Raw genomic sequence first — 21,842 nt, 5'->3', positions numbered from 1 at the left:
GCGTTCTATTCTTGGTGATGTGGCGAGCACTCAGTAATTTAGGGATGGGGGTCTTGCAAGAGTTCTGAAAACGCAATGGTAGCAATTCTGAGCAAGGAATTCTGTGTCCGTAGAAACATGGGGACAGAGGGGCTCTCACACAGCCTTTGTCAACAGGACAGGGTTTACATCCTTCTCGAGAGCTGGATGCAATTTGAGATTGTCCCGGAAGAAGAGTCTCAGGTGGTCCAACTCTTTCTATCAAAACACGGTCAGGAAAGCTAGGTAGCCAGCACCCCCGAGCAAGAAGGTTTCTTTCTTGCTCATGCCACCCCCGTCTCTGAGTCGGTAGGGGGTCTGCCCCGCGTATTCTCACATGAGGACCTATTCGGAAGGAGTGGCCATCATCCCAGACGTCACCCACTTCCGTCTCCAGAGCACATCCCTCCGCCACACCTAACATCCAAGGGGCAGCAATTCGACTCGTGCTGGAGGGAGGACACCTGGAAATACTGGGTGGACAGACAGGTGACGCTGGTGCTCTTTGTGGGATAGTTGCCACTTACAGAGTTTTGTCTGTGCCCCGACTTATGCTGAGCACCTGACACATCTTTATTTAATCCCCCAGCCATCCGGGGAAGGAGGGCCAGTTGTCCCCATCTTTAAAATGAGGGCGCTGAGGTTCAGGGAGGGGAGGAAGGTCACAGTGGTGCCCGGCTTGGGAAGCCAGGTCTTCCAGGCTCCAGAACTCCTCCACGCTGCGATGTGCTCATCCTTTCCATTCAGGGGCTCTTGTGAAGCGTCGGCCACCTCCCTCTCTGCTTCCCCTCGTGTTGGGGAGGCTCACAGCGGGCTGAGTCTGGGGCTTCCTGTTTCTAAACCCAGAACACCAGGCCCCTGGTCCTCCGTCCCTCCAGGAGGCAAGTGTCAGGAGTCACTGAGCAACAGTTCCCCTTGAGGGAAGATGACCTTTTGCTCCTGCGGGAGCTCCGGGGGTTCACTGACATGCTGGTGGCAGATGCGTACCTGGTGGGGGCTCTTATCATCCCATGATCACCTAATTATGAGTAATATCATGTGTTTTCCAGCTTTTCTGAAACCCCTTGGAGGTAGCTGGCTTGTTGTTTTCTCTGGGTAGATGTTTAACCAGTTAACCCGCGAGCTCCGCGTCCGTGAGGCTGGGGCCCGAGCCATCCATCCCATGCCCATCACGGTTGGGGGGGATTTTGTTTTCTTGTTCGGCCTTGTTGCATTTTGCATGAAACAGACCCCACAAAACATATTGCTGTAGCAACAAAGACAAACACTTGCATGTGGTAAATGAATAAGGCAGCCCGGACGCTGACCGTCCTTCCCCAACAGGAGTGCTGTCTTTGGTTCCATTGTTTTCTCTGGGAAATTACTGAGTGACATAAAAAACAATGCATCATTAACCGCCGAGGTGGCTGGCCACCTTGTCACTTCCTGTGCGATCTGATGTCTGGCAGAAAGCTTAAGAACCAGGCAAAAGGCGGGCCAGTGGGAAGGAGCATGAAGGGAAGTCCTGGCTTGGACGTTTGCACGTGGTCACATCCAGCTCCAGAGGCCACTGCTCGTCCTGAGAGGAGGACGCCTCCCAGTCCTCAGCTGGAGAGCTAATCGCCCTGGGAGGCTTGCCTGTTTTTTTTTTTCAGGGTGTTCCATTCTGGTCCGTGTCCTAGAATTGCTTATCTTTTATTTAATCTGTTTCTTTTGTTTGTTTGTTTCTGGTTAAACAATCAAGGATCCCAGGTAAAGACTCCACGCATCAACGATGCTAGAAAAATTCATAATTTTCAAGCACGTCATTAGGGCCCAAGCCTTTAACCTCCTTGAAACTGAGTTTCTTTTCCTATCAAATAAAGGTAACATCGCCTTCCCCGTTCAGCCCCTCACAGACTGCGCCACTGTGACTCTCGGAGAAAGGCAGGCTTGGTTTTTTTCTTTTCAGAGCCGCAAACCTAGTGCGTGGAATAAGAGTCTGATCAGGAGACACGGTCTCCTAGGTCCTGATGTAACCGTTCAGACACGGAGCAGAGTTTAATTTGTTAATTATTTCAATGTTTTATTAATGACAGTGTTCACCACACTGTAAACAGATTTATCCTTCTAGTTTTAATTGAAGCTCTTGGGACTGCTTTCCTCAAAACAACTGTGACTTTTCCCTGATTAAAATGCCAGGAGACAAGAGAGAAAAAGAAAAAAAGAGGCAAGGGATGTAATGCCTGGATGGGATCTGTGCTTCATGGATCTAAAGAAATAAAAGTGGGACTGGGGACTAATCAATTACCACACCCTCCAGTGACTTTAGAAGTAGAATTATTTGATGAACCAACTCAGGCTGAAACTCTGTCTCCAAATTTGGTAGCATTGTCTTTTCTGGGGGGAAAAAAATTGATGCCAGATTATTCATGCCTTCCTTGATTCCAGAGGAGCAGAAAGCAGTTGGCTTCTAAACCACATCCTGTTTGCTTTGGTCGACCCGCCCTGTTATGGATTAATCCCACAGAAGAGGGAAATCTCCAAGGGGACCCTCTGGGGCTGTGAGGATATGTCAGCAAGCCCTTCTCTGCCCACTGCCTTTTCTAGTACAGGTGTTCATTCTGTGGCTGAGGGGGAGGAAGGTTCCAGAAGAGGGGAGCTCGTGGTCACCTTTGGAGGAGGCTTGTTTCCATGTTTTCCTTTTGCCTTAGATGTATTTCTCCTGGGTAATATTCCACATTTCCTAACTGAAGGAGCTTTGAAAGCAGACACCATAACCAAAGGCCTTGGTGTAAGGAGATGGGTTGAACAGAGTCAAAACACGTCCCCAACCACACACACACACACACGCACACACACGTGCATGCAGGGTTCACTTACTCACAGACATAAGGTCGAAGAAAGTGCGTGCCTTTGTTAAAACTCAGCTGGTCAAATCCAAGCAGCCTTGAGGTCACTTTGAGGATTTTTTTTTTAATTGAAGTATAGTTGATTTACAATGTCGTGTTACTTTCTGGCACACAGCGTAGTGATTCAGTCACACACACACATATATATTCTTCTGCATATTTTTATTATAGGCTATTGAAGGTCATTGAATGCAGTTCCTGCCCTGTGCTCTGCAGCGGGACCTTGTGGCTTCTCCCTTTTATACACAGTAGTGTGTCTCTGTAAATCCCAAACGAGGATTTTAAAATTCATTTTAAGACATGTTCTAACAACAAAACCTTATGTTTCTATAGCCCTTTTCCTGTTTAAAGGTCCCTTTTCATGCACATCCCATTGTAGTTGTAGAAGGTCAGTTAAGCGGACCAGGGGTTTTGTCTGCACCTTCACACGAGCAAGCGGAGGCCCCGAGAGGTCAAATAGTTAAGTCCCCGCTTGGGGAAAAGGTGCAATGCGTGGGGAGAGTCAGTCTCGCACGACGGAAGGGGCCTTCCTTCCTGAGACCTGGGACCGGAGTCACTGGCACAGGGACGGCTGAGCCCGGGCAGCAGCTGGTGAGTCACGGCCTGTGGTCGGATGTGAGCCAGGCCCAGGGTGCGACTGGCTCTGCAGAGTGTCTTTGGCCATTTGAACTGTGAGTTTTCACCTCCTGCTCTGACAGATGCAGTCAGCCATGCGGTATCTCTCATGCCCACTACACAGAGCAGAACGAAAAGCCTGGTGAGGTCTTCAGTCTTCATAACAGAGGAAACTGTTATTCCGAGAGCCATGTTCCTAACTCCCAGCCCCAGAGGCTTTCCTTTAGTCCAGGGGGGCCTTCAAGGTTTACCGCCCACGCGCTCCCCCACATCCACCCGGGTCTGTGAGCAGTTGCCACCAGCAACTGCCGCAGTGGCTCCATCATGACTCAGAAATTAACTATCCATTACAACTTGCTGAGAACGGAGATGAAAGATCATTTAAAGGCATGGACCCAATTCCAAGAGCTAAGAAGGGGCTGGCTGACATCCTTTAAGTGCCAAATGGAATGAAATAACTTATGAGTTCTTGGAAATGTTCCCTCTGACACACAGCATTATGACATTTTGTTGTTGTTGTTGCATTTGAGGTGGGACAAGTGTGTTGCTTATTTGATGAGAAGAATGTGTTGTCTGAAACCCTTGTGTTTTGTCTTTAAAGGGAGGGTTTCCCCAGACTGAAAGTAGAAACTGAAGCCATTTATTTGAACAAGTTTTGTATCTAATTTTCTTTCCTTCTAAACTTTCTCAGACAAATCTTTCATCCCCTTATATGAGTGTGTCGAGCATGGAGCAGGAATCTCCTAGGAAATAGTCTGCGATTTTGCACACCACTGCTAGTTTCTAGCAGGTTTCTCATCTGTAGTGCTGTGTTCAAAATCGGTTCCATCTGCTCAATTGGACGAATCCAGAGCATATATTGAGGCAAATTATCCTGATTGTAAGCACTCTGCGCTTACCAGCCAGACACTAAAGGGGGTGCATTTCCTCATTCAGATCATTAGTAAATGGCTGAAATTGCAATGAAATATACTTTATAAATGCATGGAGAGAACAGGCAGAAATAGCTCACTGGGTTACCCAAATGTGGAATGATGCATGTGAAACATAATGTTGGCAAATTTAGGGAAAATACAGCTGTTTAGTTGAATGTTTATTCCCCAGGTGTGTGTGTGTGTGTTTAGTGCAAATAACATTAACATGCTGTTTTAGCTAAAACATTGATCTGGAAGGAAGACAGTTGGCTTTGTTAAGAAGTCGCCAAGGTGACCCTTTGGTTAACTCACCCTAACTCTACACTGACTTCTACTTTCTGCGTAAAATAAATGCCCTCCCCCCTACCCTTTGGATATCACAGGCTTATTACCTCTGACTAGGTTTCCACCCGGGAAGCCCGTGTCCCAAAAGTGACTGTCCCCTGAGGGCCTTTCCCAGTGCTTCCTCTGGCACCTTGTGTTCCACATTATAGGCAGTCATCCGAAGGAAGTGTATAATAGGAAATGTATACAGGAACAGATGAAATTCAGCATTTTTTGGTTTTTGTTTTTGTTTTTTAAGAAGGATATGATTAGGGGAAAACAGAATACACATCTGACATAATTTTTTTAGACATTTCTAGCTGTTGACTTGTCATCTAGAAACCGCCAAGACAATTTGAACCATGTTGGTCCAGTTGACCACTTAATTCAGTTTTAAAAATCAGGCAGAGGATTTTACTAGTTAGTATTTCACACCCACGGCCCTGCAGGGAAGTGAATGACGCTTAAAGGAGCCCCTTAGACGTTTATGACGAAGCATCACTGGGAAGACGATGCTGAAGGAACAACAACTGTTTAGGCAGAATTACGCCTCAAAATAAGCACGTGCAGCAAGAACGTTCCTTCTTGCTGTTTTAGTTTCTTACGGTTTTATGCCAGTGTCTGTTTGGAACCAACATTCATAGTTAAATTCTAGAGGAGAGGGTTTTTTCCCCCTTTCTTTCTAAAATATCTCAACTTTAAGAGTAAGACTAAACACAGATGCGTCTAAATTCCTTATTTTGCACATGTTCAGAGGTTCCAGCAAGTTAAAGGCCGAACCTGGCCTCCAATCTTCGTGTCCTTGCCCTCACTTCCTGGCCACCACTCAGTTGTAACAATACGAGGAAATGGCTTGGAAACGTCTTTGAAGATGGTGTCTGCAGACCAAGCAAGCACACGTAAATCCCAGTGTATCCCTCCTTAGCGGCTGATGGGTGAATGATGTCACTGCAGAAGCTTCAATTCCAACAAATGATTGGACTTTCTCTAGAGCAGGGTTTCTGCCTCTGGATAGTCCTGACACTTTGGATTGGGTAATTTTTGGTCATGGGGGCTGTCCTGTGCCTTACAGGATGTTTACCAGCACCCCTGGCCGCCATTCATGAGAAACTAGTAACACACATGTATACACACACATACACACACACACCCTCAATCACATCAACCAAAAACATCTCTAGGCGTTGCCAAATCACCCCTAACTGAAAACCGCAGGTGTAGAAGATGCACCAAATTCTAATCAAGTTGTTTTTAAAATAATCAGACTGATCAGCAGTTTGGAAGAAAAAGGAGCTGGTTGCTTGGCTGGTATTTGTCACTTTTCAACCACTGATCGGAGACGTTCTTTGAACAGAACCGTCCTTTTGTTTTCCAAAAATATAGATGCATCTGTTCACCTCGTGTAGGAAAACAGCACCGTAAACCTGCTGGCTTATTTATCTTAAGCTTTGCTGTTTTTAGCTCTTAAAAGTGAACTCGTTGTTTAGCTAAGTGCGTGCAGATGTCATTTCAGAGTCCCGCACAGCCGGGTCTCAGAACGCGCTGATATGGACGAGACAGAGAAAAGGAAACAAAGGGCGAGACCACCAGGTATCGCTGACCAGCTTCAGGGGAGAGAAGCCTGAAATGAGCTTTTCCCACCTGGACGCAGAGCGTCTCCGACCTTGACCGACCTGCCGTGGTTCGTTTGCAGTATGTAAATCAAAGGCTCTTTTCCCTTTTTTTTTTTTTTAACTTCAGATATAATCAAGAGTCAGGAACTGTGTTTGAAAAGCCCGTCTATGGCTTATTAACTTATCTTCATGGGGAACATGCTGCTGAGTCTCCAATTCCGTAACCTAAACAGCGACACGCTAGGAGCGATCTGTTAGCAGGCGGCCCCACGTCTGCCGGCCAATCGCGAGGCGAGGTTGATGGTCTCACATCTGTTTTAGGTGAAAGGCTGTTCCTGTTTGTGGTATTTAAAATTTAAAGAACTTCAGTTATTATACAATTGGGAATCCTCGGGGAGTAAATGTTAATGAAATCCATAATGTGCGCAGATTTTACGACGGCCACTTTCAGGAATCCCTTTGGTGGGGTTTGCGGATTTGTGCCCCAGCGGTAATCAGCGCACCTTTCACAGAGCGCGTGAGTGTCCACATCGAGGCGCGACAGCGACGTTTATGCAGCGTGTAATGTGACACGCCAACTCCTAAGCTTTAAATAGCTTTCCTATCGGAATTTGAAAGCCCCAGAGCAAAAATATCTGTGTTCTTCGGAACTGGCAAAACCCACAGTGTGAAACTTGTCTAGCACATTCACAGTGACCTTCCCCAAAGGTAAAAAAAAAAAAAAAAAAAGGTCCACCCTGGAAATTCCAAAGCCAGGATGTGAGTGGGTATTCCGTGCCCTTAGATGTTTCTCATTTAATGCACCATTTGAGAGCTCCACATCAAAATAGCAATTCTGGATGCTGACCTGAAACAGAGACACAATCTAACACACACACTTATTTCCTTTCTCCACTGCAAGCTCCCGGTCTTCAGATCTCATTCAATTCTATGTTCAAACAAAGCGAGGAAAGTAGATTAAATTAAAAATGCTCTATAAATCCCAATAGTAATAAAATGCATTACGCTTTTATATTTCCAACTATTGGACAGAGTAGGCGTTTGAGACTAACTGCACATGTTATGACTTAGAATGATCACATATGCACTTGTACAGGTGACTTGTGTGTTGTTTTTTTTTTTTTTTTTTTCAGTTTTCTTTGCCTGCAGGGGTTAAAAACCACATTTATGGCTTTCCTCTAATTGCCTTCCTTCAGAAGAATGAAGTCTTAATTTGACCCAAGTTTTATTTTTCTTACAAATTCTAGTGCTTTCAACTTCCAACTACATTTTCTGGGTTTAGCAGAAAAATAAATAAGCTCCCTTATTCTTTTAGCAAGCCTGAGAGGGCACGGGGGAAAATTCTTCAGGGGATGGCTGATTGGACCAGACAGCTTCTGAAATCCTTTCAAGCATTTAAGATTCTATGATTCTATTAAAAATAAATTTGCTCTATCAGCTGGTGCCCTGGGCTTGCCTAAATGAAAACATCAACGTACGAAGCATCACTGGAATTCGTTTTAACTGCTGCTGATAATCACGGCAGGCAACACAGGGTAGAAAAAAAATTTTTTTAATTAAAAAGATTTTCTTTCCTCAGATCAACTCATTGTTTAGGTTGGCTTCGCCATGAAGCTTATCTGAGGATTTCACATCAAAACTTCACTAGGGGGGCCGGTTTTGCCTGGTTCTTTTGTGCTGGGTCACGGGGAGGTGCAGCCCCACTAGGGGAAATAAGACGGAGCCGGAACAGTTCATCTTTAATGTCTCTTCAATCTGGATGGACGTATCTGAAAGGCGTAGGTTACCCATCATTACAGTCTGTTCACATCTTAAAGTCTGGCCAATACTTGGTCTCTTTTCTTTCCTTAAGTAGGCAGATATCGAGGTGGAGGGTTTAGCTCAGTGGTAGAGTGCGTGCTTAGCAGGCACGAGGTCCTGGGTTCAATCCCCAGGACCTCCATTAAAATAAATAAATAAATACCCAATTACCTCCCCCCCAAAAAAAAAACAAAAAGTAAAAAAATTTTTTTTAGACAAATATGTTCAATTCAGAGCGTGCCATAGGCCATCAATATGGAGGGGGAAATGCAGCCCCAGGGATCGAGCTGTGTGAAGAAACAGTCGTCACGTTTCTAAGACTCGACGTGTTTACTTAGGTCTAAAACTAAGGAAGAGAGACCCCCATCTCCGAAGAGAGACAAAAACCGAGACCCAGGTACACGCACTGCCTCTCCCGGCTGCAGGTGCAGAAGTGTGGCGGGACCTTACGTTGGAAGATACGGAAATTATAACATTTCCAGTGGGGACTACATATGCTAAGAAAAAGGAGTTAACCAACCACATGGAGTGGGGAATACAGAAGAAACTGTCTTTGCTATTTCAGGAGGTACACAGAGTTCATGGGGAGAAGAGGAAAGAACTTTCTTTTTTAAGTTCCCAATCTTTAAAAAAAATGAAGATACAGTATGAGGAATTTTCTGACCTTGTTTTTCCAACATTGTTCTAAACCTACAGACTGGTCACTGCTCTTCTCAATCACAGGCATTCTGTAGCACATACGTCACACCAGCTATTTCTGTAGTTTTGCATTTCCAAACATTGCATTTATTTATAAGGAGGCCATTATCTATTTGGAAAGCTCCAATACCAAGATAGTGAGAATTCCTTGATTGAACAATCACTCACCGTGTAAAGAAAAAGCCATCAATGTGCTTGTTCATCTAACATGATAGTCCCTCAAAATCAACCACTAGTAAATAAATGGGTCTCATGGATTAAGACAAATGTGGAGGGCATCTTACATGACCTCCATCTGGACACACCTGTGTCTTCTGCGGAGCAGGACCCCAAGGAAAGGTGGCAGGAATGGGTAATTTGGGGTTCAGTCTGTATATGCAAAAACTGACCTCTGATTATCAATTTCTGTAAGATAAGAATGCCGTTCCCTTAGTCTCAGAACTTTGCTGTTTTCCAGAAAAGTGTGCGGGAACATCTGCTTATCTATGTGTCTTGTTTTGAAGTGTCTAGATGTAGAATATTCGTGCATCTCATAGAAAAATCATCTCAGTTAAAATCTTTTGCTCAAAAGGAATTCAAACAAATTAAGAACCTGTTTATTCCATTTCTTTTTAAATACCGGCACTTTTACTAAAACCACACAAAGTCATGTGTTCTCGTGCCTGGCTGTGCATCGAAAAGCCTCATGACAACATGGTAGGGGAGCTTAACGTTCTGGAAACCTGCAAGGTTGTATGAAAGAAACGCTGTTTTCCCCTAATTTCCAAATATGTGCCTTAGTTCATCTTCTCTGTCAAGAAGCCCACCTCCCCCCGCCCAAGCCCCAACACCTCGCACACCACAGCGCGGCCAGGCCCACCTGGAGAACTTTCACCTTTTGACACCTCCAAGGACATGGTGAAGTGGACGCGTCCACCCAGGTGTTAAGAATGGCTCCAGCGGGTGAACGGTGCATCCCAGCTTCCACTGTGTCAAGGACCGCGGGCCAGGCTGGGGGCGGAAGGCAGGATGCGTTTAGTGGGACGTCTGTGCTTGTTCTCCTGCGGTTTGAAAGTAGACGTGCAGGTGCGCCTTCCCCATCGCATGGACCCAGGTGGAAATGCATGAAATTACCATCGATGGATTTTTTTTTTCAGATCAAAGAATTTGCGGTTCTGTCCCCTGACTGTGTCTGGATGGCAGACAGCCTGTCTTCTGAGCACAGAACAAAGCCGTGCCGTGGCCCTTGGAGGAGCGGCAGAGTCGCTGATCAGGGTGTGACATTTCTCGCCCTGGTCACCCACCTCCACCCAACTTCTCGTCAGCCTCAGGCTGGCCTTTGCTCCATCCAAAACAACAGAGCAGCCATTGTGAATTGTGATGACAGTCATTCTTTGAAAATGCATTATTTCAAGGCATCTCCACCTCCTTTATAACTCATCCTCCCCCCTCAAAAAAAATCACTATACACTTCCACGCTGGCTGGTAAGTTTCCAAGAGGGAGAACGCAGTCGACCAGATATGAAATGGTGAAGTTCATTTCATCTGTTCTCAGGAATGACGGGCATCCCTTCAGAGACTGACTGTTTACACGTGCTTTCTGACAAGCAGCTGTACCTAGGAAGTCTGTTCTTCGTCTTCTCTCTTGTCTCCGGGGCAGTGTTCCTGCTAACCTTAGGCGGGTGACTGACTTTAATCTCAGTAATCCTATCACCTCCTTGCAGGATTTTTAACACCAAGTCGAGGAGTTTTCTGGGACACCTGCACCTCCAGATTCCCCATCAGCACATGAAACTCTCATTAACCCGAGAGGCCCACCTAGATCACTGAGAAACACAGTGCAAAACCAGTGTAAGAGGATGCTGTCAAAGTTTATAGGCCAAGAGGCTGATTTAGACCATCGCCTCCATCTGCAAGTCTTTAGTTTCCAGAAATTCATCCCTCTGTTTGTTTTTGAAACCCGGCTTTTAGAAGGAGGGAGGAAATTTAAAGGCGTGACTTACTGCAAAACTACTAACAAACAAGTCATTTTGTTTGGACTGAAATAGACAGATACCGTCTGAGTACAAACACGTGTTTATCTTGAGTTGTTTAAAATCTCCGCAGTAGGGCAGATAAAGCTTTATGGGTGGCTTAGATCAACGGCTTTTGCGACAGAAATACGCCCTACCTGTACCTGTATTTTCTTGGTCTCTTGGGTTTAAAAATCTCTTTAAACTGCTGACGGAGTGGGAAGACGTGTGTGTCTGTAACTGAGGTCACAGCACCTTGGGAAGCTGGCACAGGACTTCTTCCCTGGTGTTCCCCTGTGTTGCTGCTTCTCAGAGACCCTGAGACAAAGAAACGCAAAGGTCACAGAAGGCCTGAAATCGGCATTCACTACCCAGCACACAAAGCTACAGTTCCAACATCCTGTGAAGATCACACGTTGATTAGGTGAAAACTTGCAGATCTCTCATTATACAGTGAAATTTTGATGTCACAAATACCTAGAGGGTATGAGAAAAACAACTTTGTGTTTTTCAAAAATACAAAGACGGTATGAGAAAAGCCTAAGGTACCAGTTACATCTAATAACGTAAACAGCCGATGGCCGTCATGACTGCAGGTAACTTGGCTCTAAAACAAACAGTTTGAGAAGAGGTTGGAGGGAGATGTTTGAGAGCGTGATTTGGTAGAAAAGTGATTTGAGCCCTACTGCTGGAGGGAGGGACACTTACAAAGTTGATGAGAGGCTGTTTGAGAAATAAATAAGAAGGAATCCTTTACACGGCGAGGACCTGGCCCTTGAAACTCATCATTCAGCAGACCCTCCCTTTAAGTGGTGCATTTCTCAGAGGACTGGACATTTTATGAGTAGTTTTAATATTTGCAGCTCTAAATGCCAAGATAAGAGTAATCATCTTCCTTGATTAAGAGGACAAGTTAGTGGCTCGGTTGACTTACTGGTGTTGACTCAACTTAATTGACTTATCAATGGGTAGTTGGCTTTTGTTTAGAAAAAAAGGAGTTCGATCTTGCCAGCAGCACTGAACTCACACAGCACTGACTTGCACATCAGGCTAGGTGAATTTTATGTTAAAGAGGGCTCTGTCCCTCTTGCAAAAAAGTTAACAATCTAGTCTACAGGCAAAACCACACACACACACACACACACACACACGCTAATTACCCAAATGGCTAAGGGAAAAAAATCCTAGGACCACATCCTCTGGTTACTGTGAATATGAATGCACCATTATGACTCTCATAATAACCAGGAAAAGTAAATGGGCTTTGCATTGGTGTTTCTGTTGGAGAAAGGAGGAGACCACGGCGCGGAGTGGCTAATGGACTTGCTTAGCGTTGTCCAGGTGACTTCAGTGTCAGAGCCACACAGGTGCTCCTGGGGCCTGTGCGCCCCTGCCCCGCGCTCTGCCTGTACCACGCGATTACTTCCCTGTGGTCCTAGAGTTTATTGAACATTCTTAATGCAGCCAATTCCCTCCTTGTTGAGATGTATCGTTTATTCAACTTCTTCCCCCAGCATCTGGTCACCTGCCCTCTTTCCCCCAAGTATCTAGCACTTCTTGGTGACACAAAGGAAGAGTCCCCAGTCACCAGCTTCCCTCCACAGCACGAATGGTGTCAGATCCAGAAACACCCACCCCTGGAAGCTCACGGTCTCCGCTCAGCCCCTTCCTTAATTGTTGGGGGTGTGATTTCGGCAGCCGTGTGGACCCCTGGGGAGAACATTCCCCAGTTGTGATTCCATTTCATTGAGATGCTTTCTTTCAAACACAGCTGTAAACAGAGGGTAGGGCTGGCCCCTGTGTCACAAGGCGCAGAAGAGAACTCTCTGACTCATGCAGATGGAGGTTTAGGTCTTATTCCCAGGAATGCTGGGATTCCCAGGGGCAGTGAAAGCACACATTTTAGCAGGATGACCTCAGCAGTGCAGTGCGTGGTCAGAGCTGGAAGTTTAATTACAAAGAAGGTTGCGTGTCTGTCTGTCTGTCACCAGCCCCGCATGTCCTGACCTAGCCCCATGGACCCCAAGAAGGCCCCCACAAAGGAGGATGTGTGCTGGGGAGGAGGGTGGGAGGTCATGCATCCCTGCTCACCAAGGGGCTTTGCCAAGAGATAAAAGACAGAAGGAGTATGTTCATCACATCAGATATTTTGAAATGTAGGAAGTTGGGTGGGATTTTTTTCCCCGTTCCTTCTGCCTCAGCTCATCAACCCTGGCCCTCTCTGCCCCCAGAACCTTATCCTGTCTTACGAGGTCCAGTTTGAATGATTCCAATGACCTCTTTTCCATAAAGTCTGAACTTCTCCCCCACCCCCACCCCGTGCAAGGAACCGCCTTCTGAATCCCATGATGCCTCCCCCGTGGGCAGAGTGGCACTTGCGACTTTCAGTCTCGTGTTGGCATAGTTTTCTGCCCAGGCCTACTTGCTTCCCAAGCCTGGCACACAGTACGTACGTGTTGACTTTGGTGATTAAATGCTTTCATCTAGACCCTTGGCATCATTCAGGTTAGTTTCACACTTCGGTTCAAGCATCCACAATGTTCGAAGCCCCGCTACTGGGCTTCAGGACCATCTGTGTGGGCCTGCCCCCGGCTCCGTGTGTTAGTTTATGGTTTGCCCAAAATGTTTTTTAATAACAAAAACACCAATAATAAGTGCTTTAGCCACATACTACGGTCCCACTGAAATTAGAGTGTGGAGAGAGTAAATCCTAATAAGTTGTAAATCCGTTGTCATCCAGACCACTCTTTATCCATTCTTCGTGGCTGGGCCCTCTTTGTTTTGGCAGAGACAGATGTCAGAAGCCAGAAGTCAGTTCACACAGTCTGCTTGATCTCACGGGATGTCTAGAGTCGCACCCCTGCAGTCAACCGGATCCAATCCACTCGACCGTCAGCTTGCTCTTGCCTGCCTGCCCCCCGGAGCTCCCACCTATACATCCTTCTGCTAGGAGGACGCCTTCCCAGTTCTCATGGGTGAACAGTTGATGGATGGAACCAAGGGTCATAGCAGGAGAGCCTCAGCCAGCCTGTGTCCATGTCGGAGATGCCTGCAAAATCTTTGCCGAGTGAACCGACTGGCAAGATCACAGGGTACGACGGTCCTGTGAGGCATCTGACTAGATCTACGTCGTGTTTATACATATTTGAGGCCGGTTACAAGTTTCTTAAAACTGTAGCCTACTTATTTTTCCTTCTTAGGAAATTTCCACTGAGTAATTTTTACTACAGATGAGTAGGTTAAATTCCTCGCCAAGTTGCCAGGGAATTACATTTGTTCCATTCTCAGGGCTTGTCCTCGTTCCAGATCAAAGGATTAGATTCAGGTTTTCAATTTAGTGGAACTTACAAATAAGCAGTCTGAAAATGTTCATTAAAAGCATTTCAGTCCCTGAATTTCTTTTTGCTGCCCAGCAGGGACTGCCGAGTATCTTAGTTGGGAGAAGGGGACGTGTAAGTGCCGTCCTCCTGACCGAGCTCTTAAAGGTTTCTGAGGTCCCCATCTGCCAGTTACCGCGGCATTTAAGCAATGAATTGTCTTCATTTTGAAGAAGAAGAGACTTCCCAGGTTGGGGTGTGTTTTGAAAATGTTAAGCAGTCTTTTCCAAAGCTTGGACATTTAGTCAGCCTTTCTCTGGAGCTCTGTGTAGGAGTTTCAGATTGTCTTAGATGCTGGTTTCTTGTGTCACAGAGTCTGTGGGACCCTGATATGATCTCACTTCTCCTCCTTTGTTATCAGAATATCCTGCATCCTGAGGTCCAGGTTTTCCAGGCTGATTGAGTAAGAGAGGAATTGAAATGGAATGTCTGATGTTTCTGAACACAACTATACCTGTTCTAGAAAAGAAAAGAAGGAAGAAAGAAACCCTCAGGTCTTGCAGAGTATAATAGGGGGACATTCTTCCCACATAGGTCTTATATTTGTGTCATCAGTCCCGCTGAGCGTTTTCCGGTGGGTGTCACGGTCCTGGCTGCTGCTCTCAAGGTCTCTGAAAGTGCACTGCTCATCCAACCTCCCGGAGGAAATGTGGACCCACAGAGAAGAGCATCCCGCTCTCCGCGGTCCATCTTCACGGTTCCCATGTTGGAGTGACTGGAGGCACGGGCGTCTGGAAATATCTCTAGCTGAGGCACCAGAGTACTAACTTGCTGAATCGGGTCCCTTTCCTTTCCTTCTGCCCATGCGCCTTGCCAGTATTAACAACTACAGCAGATCCAGATGGAAATCCAGTTCAAAGAACGGATCAGAATTAATTAGTTCTTTTTTAGCAAGTTGCTTCTGATTTACGCAAAGAAAAAAAGAACGTGAGAAGGAAAGGCTATGCCAGCGTCCAGAGGCACTGGATCTCCCACAAGCACAGTCTCTTTTTGTTGTTGTTGTTCCTCAACAAATTATTTTATTTGAGGGAAAACATGATATTTTTACTGAAACCTGTTTTTTTTTCTTTTTCAGTTTTATTATGTAGAATTATTACAGTTTGATTGCACATGCACATGATACTGCCTGTAAATACATAAAAACAGTACACTGCACTTTTTTTAGTTTACATATATGTACTAATTATTGTTTCTAAGAACAGATTAGAGCTTTAGCTTTTTAAACTTACATAGTTGTCAAAGGAATAAAGCCAACTACAAAATAAGAATCAACAGAATGCGGTAATTCAGTCATAGAGGACAGTCAGATGAAGCGCGTTCTCTTATCAACCAAAGGGGGCGGCGGTGGGCCCCTGTCTGGGGACTTGGTTTTTCTTGCCCTTTCTTTGTCACTCTCTTCCTGCAAGCCCAGGGGCGTCGGGGAAGCCGGCCTGGCCCCCTGTCTGTGCCCGCAGCCTTATGGAATGTTATTCTAGCTGGCTGACTCCCGTCTTCCCAGAGGAAGCTTCCTCTGTGCATTCACTTGGGACCGCTTTGCTATCAAGCACAGGCTTTGTTGCAGCCAGGAGTTTGCTACCACCCAGCAAAATGCTTTCCTTTAATTTCACTGTGAGGGAAAAGAATTCACGCAAGCAATTAAGACTAGAAAATAAAATGGATGAGGGTCTTCTGGCATTGCACTTTTCTTGCTCTGGGATATTTTTATTCTTTACCAGAATTTTTCAATGTTTCCTCATGGTCCTTTGCTGAAAAGGACTCATCACCACTATCTTGTTTTCCAACAGCGTGTTGTTTGCAATATTTGGCTCTCGGTAGTCAGTGTAAATGTTAAACTGAGTCAAAGTAATCATAGTCATTTAGTCCTCGGTGTCTTTTCTCTGCAATACAGTAAGAGTGAAAAAATACATAAAGACTGAATTATGTCACTAACTGTAAAATGGTTGTATTCCTGTTGGTAACTGAGAGAAGTCCAAGGTCCTAAGTCAAGGCACACACTGATCAGGTGGGGAGAATGGGGCCCACAGGTCCTAGAGCAGCACTGAGTTCAAATGCTTAGGCACGTACCCGAAAACATGTGTGTTATCTAAGGAAGTGAGACAATTGCTTAAAAATATTTTCTTTAGCTTGGAGTGTCTAGTGATGAATTAAACAGCTCTTTGAGTCATCAAAGATGCTCTAAAAAAATGCCGACATACTCTACCCCCCCAACAAAAAAACTATTTTTCCTGTTTTTAATCAGACTCCAGTTCTTTGTCTTTTATTTTTTCAGGCTTGTGTATTGACCTGTCTTGGGAATGGTAAAAGCTGGGAAACGCCCCCTGGCCAATGCTCGCTCAGCGGATGGTGTTTCATTGAGCCAGACAGATTTTCATTTCAGGAGTGAGGCTTTGCACATGACGACGTTACCAGTAGCTGGTTATGTCTTATTCTAGGAAGAGCTGATACTCATTTCATGGCTGGGAGGTTGTGTGCTGGCGTTTAACCAGTGCCTTGCAAAGGTCGGCTTGGCGACTTACTATACTGTGCTAAAGAAGTGCCCTTTGGCCTCAGGATTCCCAGTAAAACGTGTGTCTGTCCTGGCTTCTTGTTGTCTGGGGAATGTGCTTCCCGTCATGACTGAGACAATCCCATGGCCACAAAGTGCACGTGGGTTAATACCTGTAGACGTCTTACAACAAAGAGAGAGTTGGGGGCGGGGAGTTCACCCCACGGGCGCTGTAGGACACGGTCCCCTGCCCCCGGGAAGAGGATGAGGACAGCTGCTTCCTTCTGCTCGTGCACCCCTCCCCACCCAGGATGAAAGCTGGGCTGAGAAATCTTCTGGGTCTGCTGTCCAGCCAGGTCTCCTCTTTGAGGGGGGAGCCCAGGAAGAGTCAGATGTGGGGGGACCCTCTCCCAGCAGTGTTAGACCTTCCTGTTTGCATTAGACACAGGATGTCGAACTGGGTCACTTCTGCTAATGGTGATAAGCTAGCTCGGAGAGTGGCCACTGGAACTCAAAAGGAGTTGGGTAAACTTCTGGAAAATCGTCTGCATGCCATCAGATAAGGACCAGATGTTTATGTTTGTCTCACACACACACACACACACACACACACACACGTAGTGAAACGTTCGACAATTTTAGTGAATGCATTTGATGTGCCGCTCGGTGCTGCCCCCTCCCCTCGTCCCCCGCCCCCACCATCCCCCTTAATGTTAAACAGAAGTACATCAAACTCAGATGTGAAACCACAACCCTCTTCCAATTAAAAATAAAACAGCTGTGAAATAATGACATTCTTTCAAAATAAGAAAACAGTGATTGGAGCAGGGCTGGTTGGCTTTGGGGAAAGCAGGTTATTTAATTATGGTTATTGTGTGTCTGAGCTTTACGGAGAGAAAGGAGGTACTGTTAGGACGATGAGCCCTCCAGAACACGGAGGGCGCCTTTATGCAGGGCTGCTCCGGGCTGTGTCTTTGTCTCTCCAGCTGCCCGTCTTCGGTCCCCAGTCTTGTCTGCGAGAGTGTGAGGCTGGGGCCAGCTCAACAGAATTCAGGAAGCTAACCCACCCAGAGGATGGCCAGATTTCGAATGGTGTTCATGACAACTGATTGTTTTGGCTTCCAAACAACCAGACTCTTTAGAGATCATCCCATGTCTTTTTCTTTTTTCCTTAAATTGAAGTGTAGTTGATTTACCATGTGGTGTTAGTTTCTGGTGTACAGCATAGTGATTCAGATATATATATATATAGATATATATATATATATATATATATATTCTTTTTCATATTCTGTTTTGTTATAGGTTATTATAAGCTATTGAGTAAAGTTCCCTGTAGGTCCCTGTTTATCTGTTTTATATATAGTGGTGTGTATCTGCTGACCCCAAATTCCTAATTTATCCCTTCCCACTCCCTTTTCCCTTTGGTAACTGTAAGTTTGTTTTCCATGCGTGTGTCCTAGTGGTGGTCTTATGGAGAGTTTAATTTCTTCTCAAATCTTTTCTGCATCCTATGAATTTTCAATGGGCATTTATTACTTCTCTGCATAGAAAAGCAGAGATTCCTTAAAAGAAATCATAAAAGTCTGGATGGAGGTAGAGGAAAAACACAAGATGGTGAATTCAGCAATGGAGACCTGAGCTTTGCACTGAGCATCCCGGGGTTAGAAGTGACTTATTCTGCCCACCAGACCAAAAAGAGGAAAAAGTCACTTGTGGTTAAAAAAAAAAAAAAAAAAAAAACTTGTGAAGGCACACAGACAGAAAAGGCATAACTCGGCTTGGAATAACGTACTTTGTGTGGCTGGGAGACATGTCGGACGGGGTAGATGCGGCAGGTGAGACTGAAAAGGTGACCAAGGCCAGCATCATGATTAGTGGGGGCGCTTCTCCCCCAAGAAAGGTATAAACACCCAGACGTCGAGTCCTTCTAGGTCTCCCGGCAGAAACCCGCAGTGAGAGAGTGATGCTTCTGAGGCTGAAGGTGATCTGTCTCCTCCCAAACTCCCCAGCTCCGAGGTCGCTGTGGCACCCAGATAGAAGGGACCTAAAAGGACCTCTGTGGTGCTGCCCGTGAGAATCCCCACAGTGCGGGGCTGTAGCTTGGTAGCCTTCCGGCCCCATTCGACCACTCCGTTTTACCCACAGAGGTCCAGGTGCCAACTCTAATTATCAGTGGGTGAAGCTGTCACTCATCCTTCCTAAACCCAGTGGCAGTCACGTGAGGAAGAAAAATGAAATGAAATTTCAAGTCTCCCAGCGCTGTGAATAAGAGACCCTGTAGTTTGAAAGCCCAGCCCGAGAGCTCCAGCAATCCCACGGGGCGGTCGCTGAGGCATCTCACTGCCACGAAGAATAGAAGGCATCTTTCCTCCTTTACGAGGGATTCACGCATGTGCTTTGGGCCGGTCTAGCTGGGACTTTGGACAGCCCCTGGGTTGGGCACCTAGTTAACTTCAGGCACTGTCTTCCCCCTTTAAAGTCAGTTATTTCCAGCGCCTGGGATTCTTCTAGTTGATTACTGGTTAACTTCTTACTTACCTGGTAACTAAATCTTACCCTAAGAACAAAATTTTTAAAATGGGGAAAGGACAGCCAGGGAATGAAGTTCTGGAGTTGTTTCAAGTCAGCCTGAGCTGCACACGCACTCGCGGGGAACTCAGTCATTTCCAAAGCGAGGCGCCATCTGTAAGTGTGACGGGAAGCGCATATTTGAATGGAGTTGCTTCACGCCGCCCTGGACGTCGAGATCTCGAGGGCCGTTCAGGTTGAAAGTGGCTGTGGTGTCGGGCGTGACTCAGTGGACAGGCAGTGGAGCACTCAGTGTTCTGAGGGCATTTGAAAACAGCTGAAACTGTTCGGTGCAGCCTTGGCTAGAGCACTCGTTAGCTTTCAAGTTGCAGCATGAGGCAATCAGAGAGGTTTTGCGCAACCTAAAATCACCTGATCGTTTGTCCAGAAAAGAGTAAGGTTTGGGGTCACCCAGTTGAATGTGAATTTCAAGCAGGCAGTGAACAGTCAGTAGTATGCCGCAAATAGCGCGCAGGATGTGTTTATACTAAACCTATTTGTTGTGTATCTGAAATTCAGATTGAACTGAATATCCTGTTTTTTTGTCTTTTTTTTTTTTTTTTTTTTTTGCTAAATCTGATAAATGTGGGTTGCCTCTCTTTTTTGAAATTGGTACGCAAGTTCATACAAAGCACTGGAGTTCACTTTTGGAAAAAAATTCAAATTTCAGTTAATGACAAAAATATGTAGGGGAAATATTTGTTGAGTTAAAATTTAGGACATCCACCATTATTATCCTACAATATTCACTTCTATTAAAGGCTTGCTCCTTTTTCTTCTAAATCTGGTTGAGCCTTCAGAGCACAGCTGTTACATCTTTAAAACCAGGAAAGTGAAGCAGAGCAGTTTGCACTGAACAGTAGCAGCTTCCTACCTGGTTGAAGTCGCCTATTGTTGGATTGTGTGAGCTCGGGCTGGCGTTTGTGAGCCAGAGGTTTTGCTGTTTGTCCTGGACGTGGCTCTTGGTTCAGTTTTGAAGGAATTGGCCACATGTTGCTGGGGCTAGTCCACAGGCCTTCAGGAAAAAGCAATTCATGGAAGACAATAGTCATTCTTCATGAGGCAGGCGGTACACAAAATGGAAATTCTTTAGGTTTTCCTGGCCTGTGGGTTAACTGAAATACTGTTCTGGAAATTGGATTGTCATGTAGTAACAGGGAAGCAAGATTCAGAAGTTGTGGTGGGTGGGATGTGTTTAGGGGTTTTTTATTTTTTAATTTTTTTGCTTTTGGTTTTTGGCTTTTGCTGTCATTTTCGGGGGGAAAAAAGCCTCTTAATGAATATCCTGTTGGAATATCTTGTAATTGCTAATCAGTTGCAATGTGCAATTCCTTTCTGTTCTTTAAAAAAAATATTTGCCATGTATTTGTGCTTCATTTCTTTAAAATTTCTGAGTTATACAGAAATACAATAGATGGAGGGTCTGATCAGTAGAGGAAGACAATTGTATGTAAGACAATAATCAAATGTATCCACAAAAGGAAACAAAATATTTCGAATATACAGAAACTAGTGATGATGTTTGTTTTAAGATGGTTCTGAGTGGAGGGAGGGTGGAGCTCGGTGGTATAGCACATGCCCAGCATGCATGAGGTCCTGGGTTCAGCACAGTACCCACATTTAAAAAAAAAAGATGATTCTTAGTTGTTAATGATGGAAATAAGGGAAGTCAAAGAAAAATACCTATTTTACTTTCCTGGAAATGTGGACATGATAGGAAGTTAGAGCGGAAAGGGGCCTCCCAGGGGACCTGGTCCACTCCTCTGTTTTACAAATGAAGAACTGGGAGGTGAGAGAGACGTGACTGGTCCTAGGCCCCCAGCGAGCTCAAGGCAGAGCCCCTGAAGCTTAGCTCTCTGCCCTGCCCACTCCCATTGCAGGGCCACGGGAGCAACTCAAGCCCCTGCAGACCTCTAGGGTGCAGCCTGGACCCTGGGCCCTGGGCGTCACTCCTGCGGTGCCCACCACCCCCCCAGCAGCCCACCCGTCATGGAGATGCAGCCGCTGTGCTGAGGACCGCCTCCACTGGAAACTCACCAGTAGAAGCTCAGAAGTCTTAGCAGGGAGGCGTCGTTCCTCCCAGGTGGTGCCTTGGAATCCACCTGCCTCTCAAGCTGAACTCCAAGGAGAGGGGCCACGGGAAGATGTGGAAAAGGACGAAATTTCGATGAAACAAAAATCCTGACTTTGCCCTCCTCCTCACTCCTCCATTCCAGATTAAAAATCTCTGGCCCAATTCCCGAACCACATCACTCAAGGGGCTTTCAGAGTCAGCACTGTGTCAGTCCACATTGTGTTTGGAAGGAGGCAGGATGCTGAAGACTGCTGGCAGGTGGGATCGCGTTAGACCCAAGTTCTGTCCAGGCCTCCCTGGTCGCCGGTCTGTGAGCTTATCTTGTTTGTCTTGATTTTCTTTTTGTAAAATGACATATATTAATGTGCTGCTTCCAAAGTATTATTAATCTCATAGAAAAAATGGTGACCCGATATTGAACCTGGTTTTCTCTTTGGTACGAGGGATCAAGCAATCTTGGTCGCATCAGGCAGAAAGGTAGAGTGCTTTCT

The 21,842-nt window shown here is 45.8% G+C and overlaps 1 protein-coding gene across 6 annotated transcripts in view; it reads left to right on the top strand.

Moving 5' to 3' along the window:
* The window catches only part of NRP1 (neuropilin 1), a 136,202-nt gene that overhangs the window by 68,107 nt on the left and 46,253 nt on the right, over window positions 1–21,842 (top strand). The gene's annotated exons all lie outside the window — the stretch shown is intronic.

The sequence above is a fragment of the Camelus bactrianus genome, chromosome 35 (assembly GCF_048773025.1).
Source record: "Camelus bactrianus isolate YW-2024 breed Bactrian camel chromosome 35, ASM4877302v1, whole genome shotgun sequence".
NCBI classification, from domain to species: Eukaryota; Metazoa; Chordata; class Mammalia; order Artiodactyla; family Camelidae; genus Camelus; species Camelus bactrianus.
The sequence above is the reverse complement of the archived record's forward strand: the minus strand, read 5'-3'. Positions and strand labels throughout refer to the sequence as shown.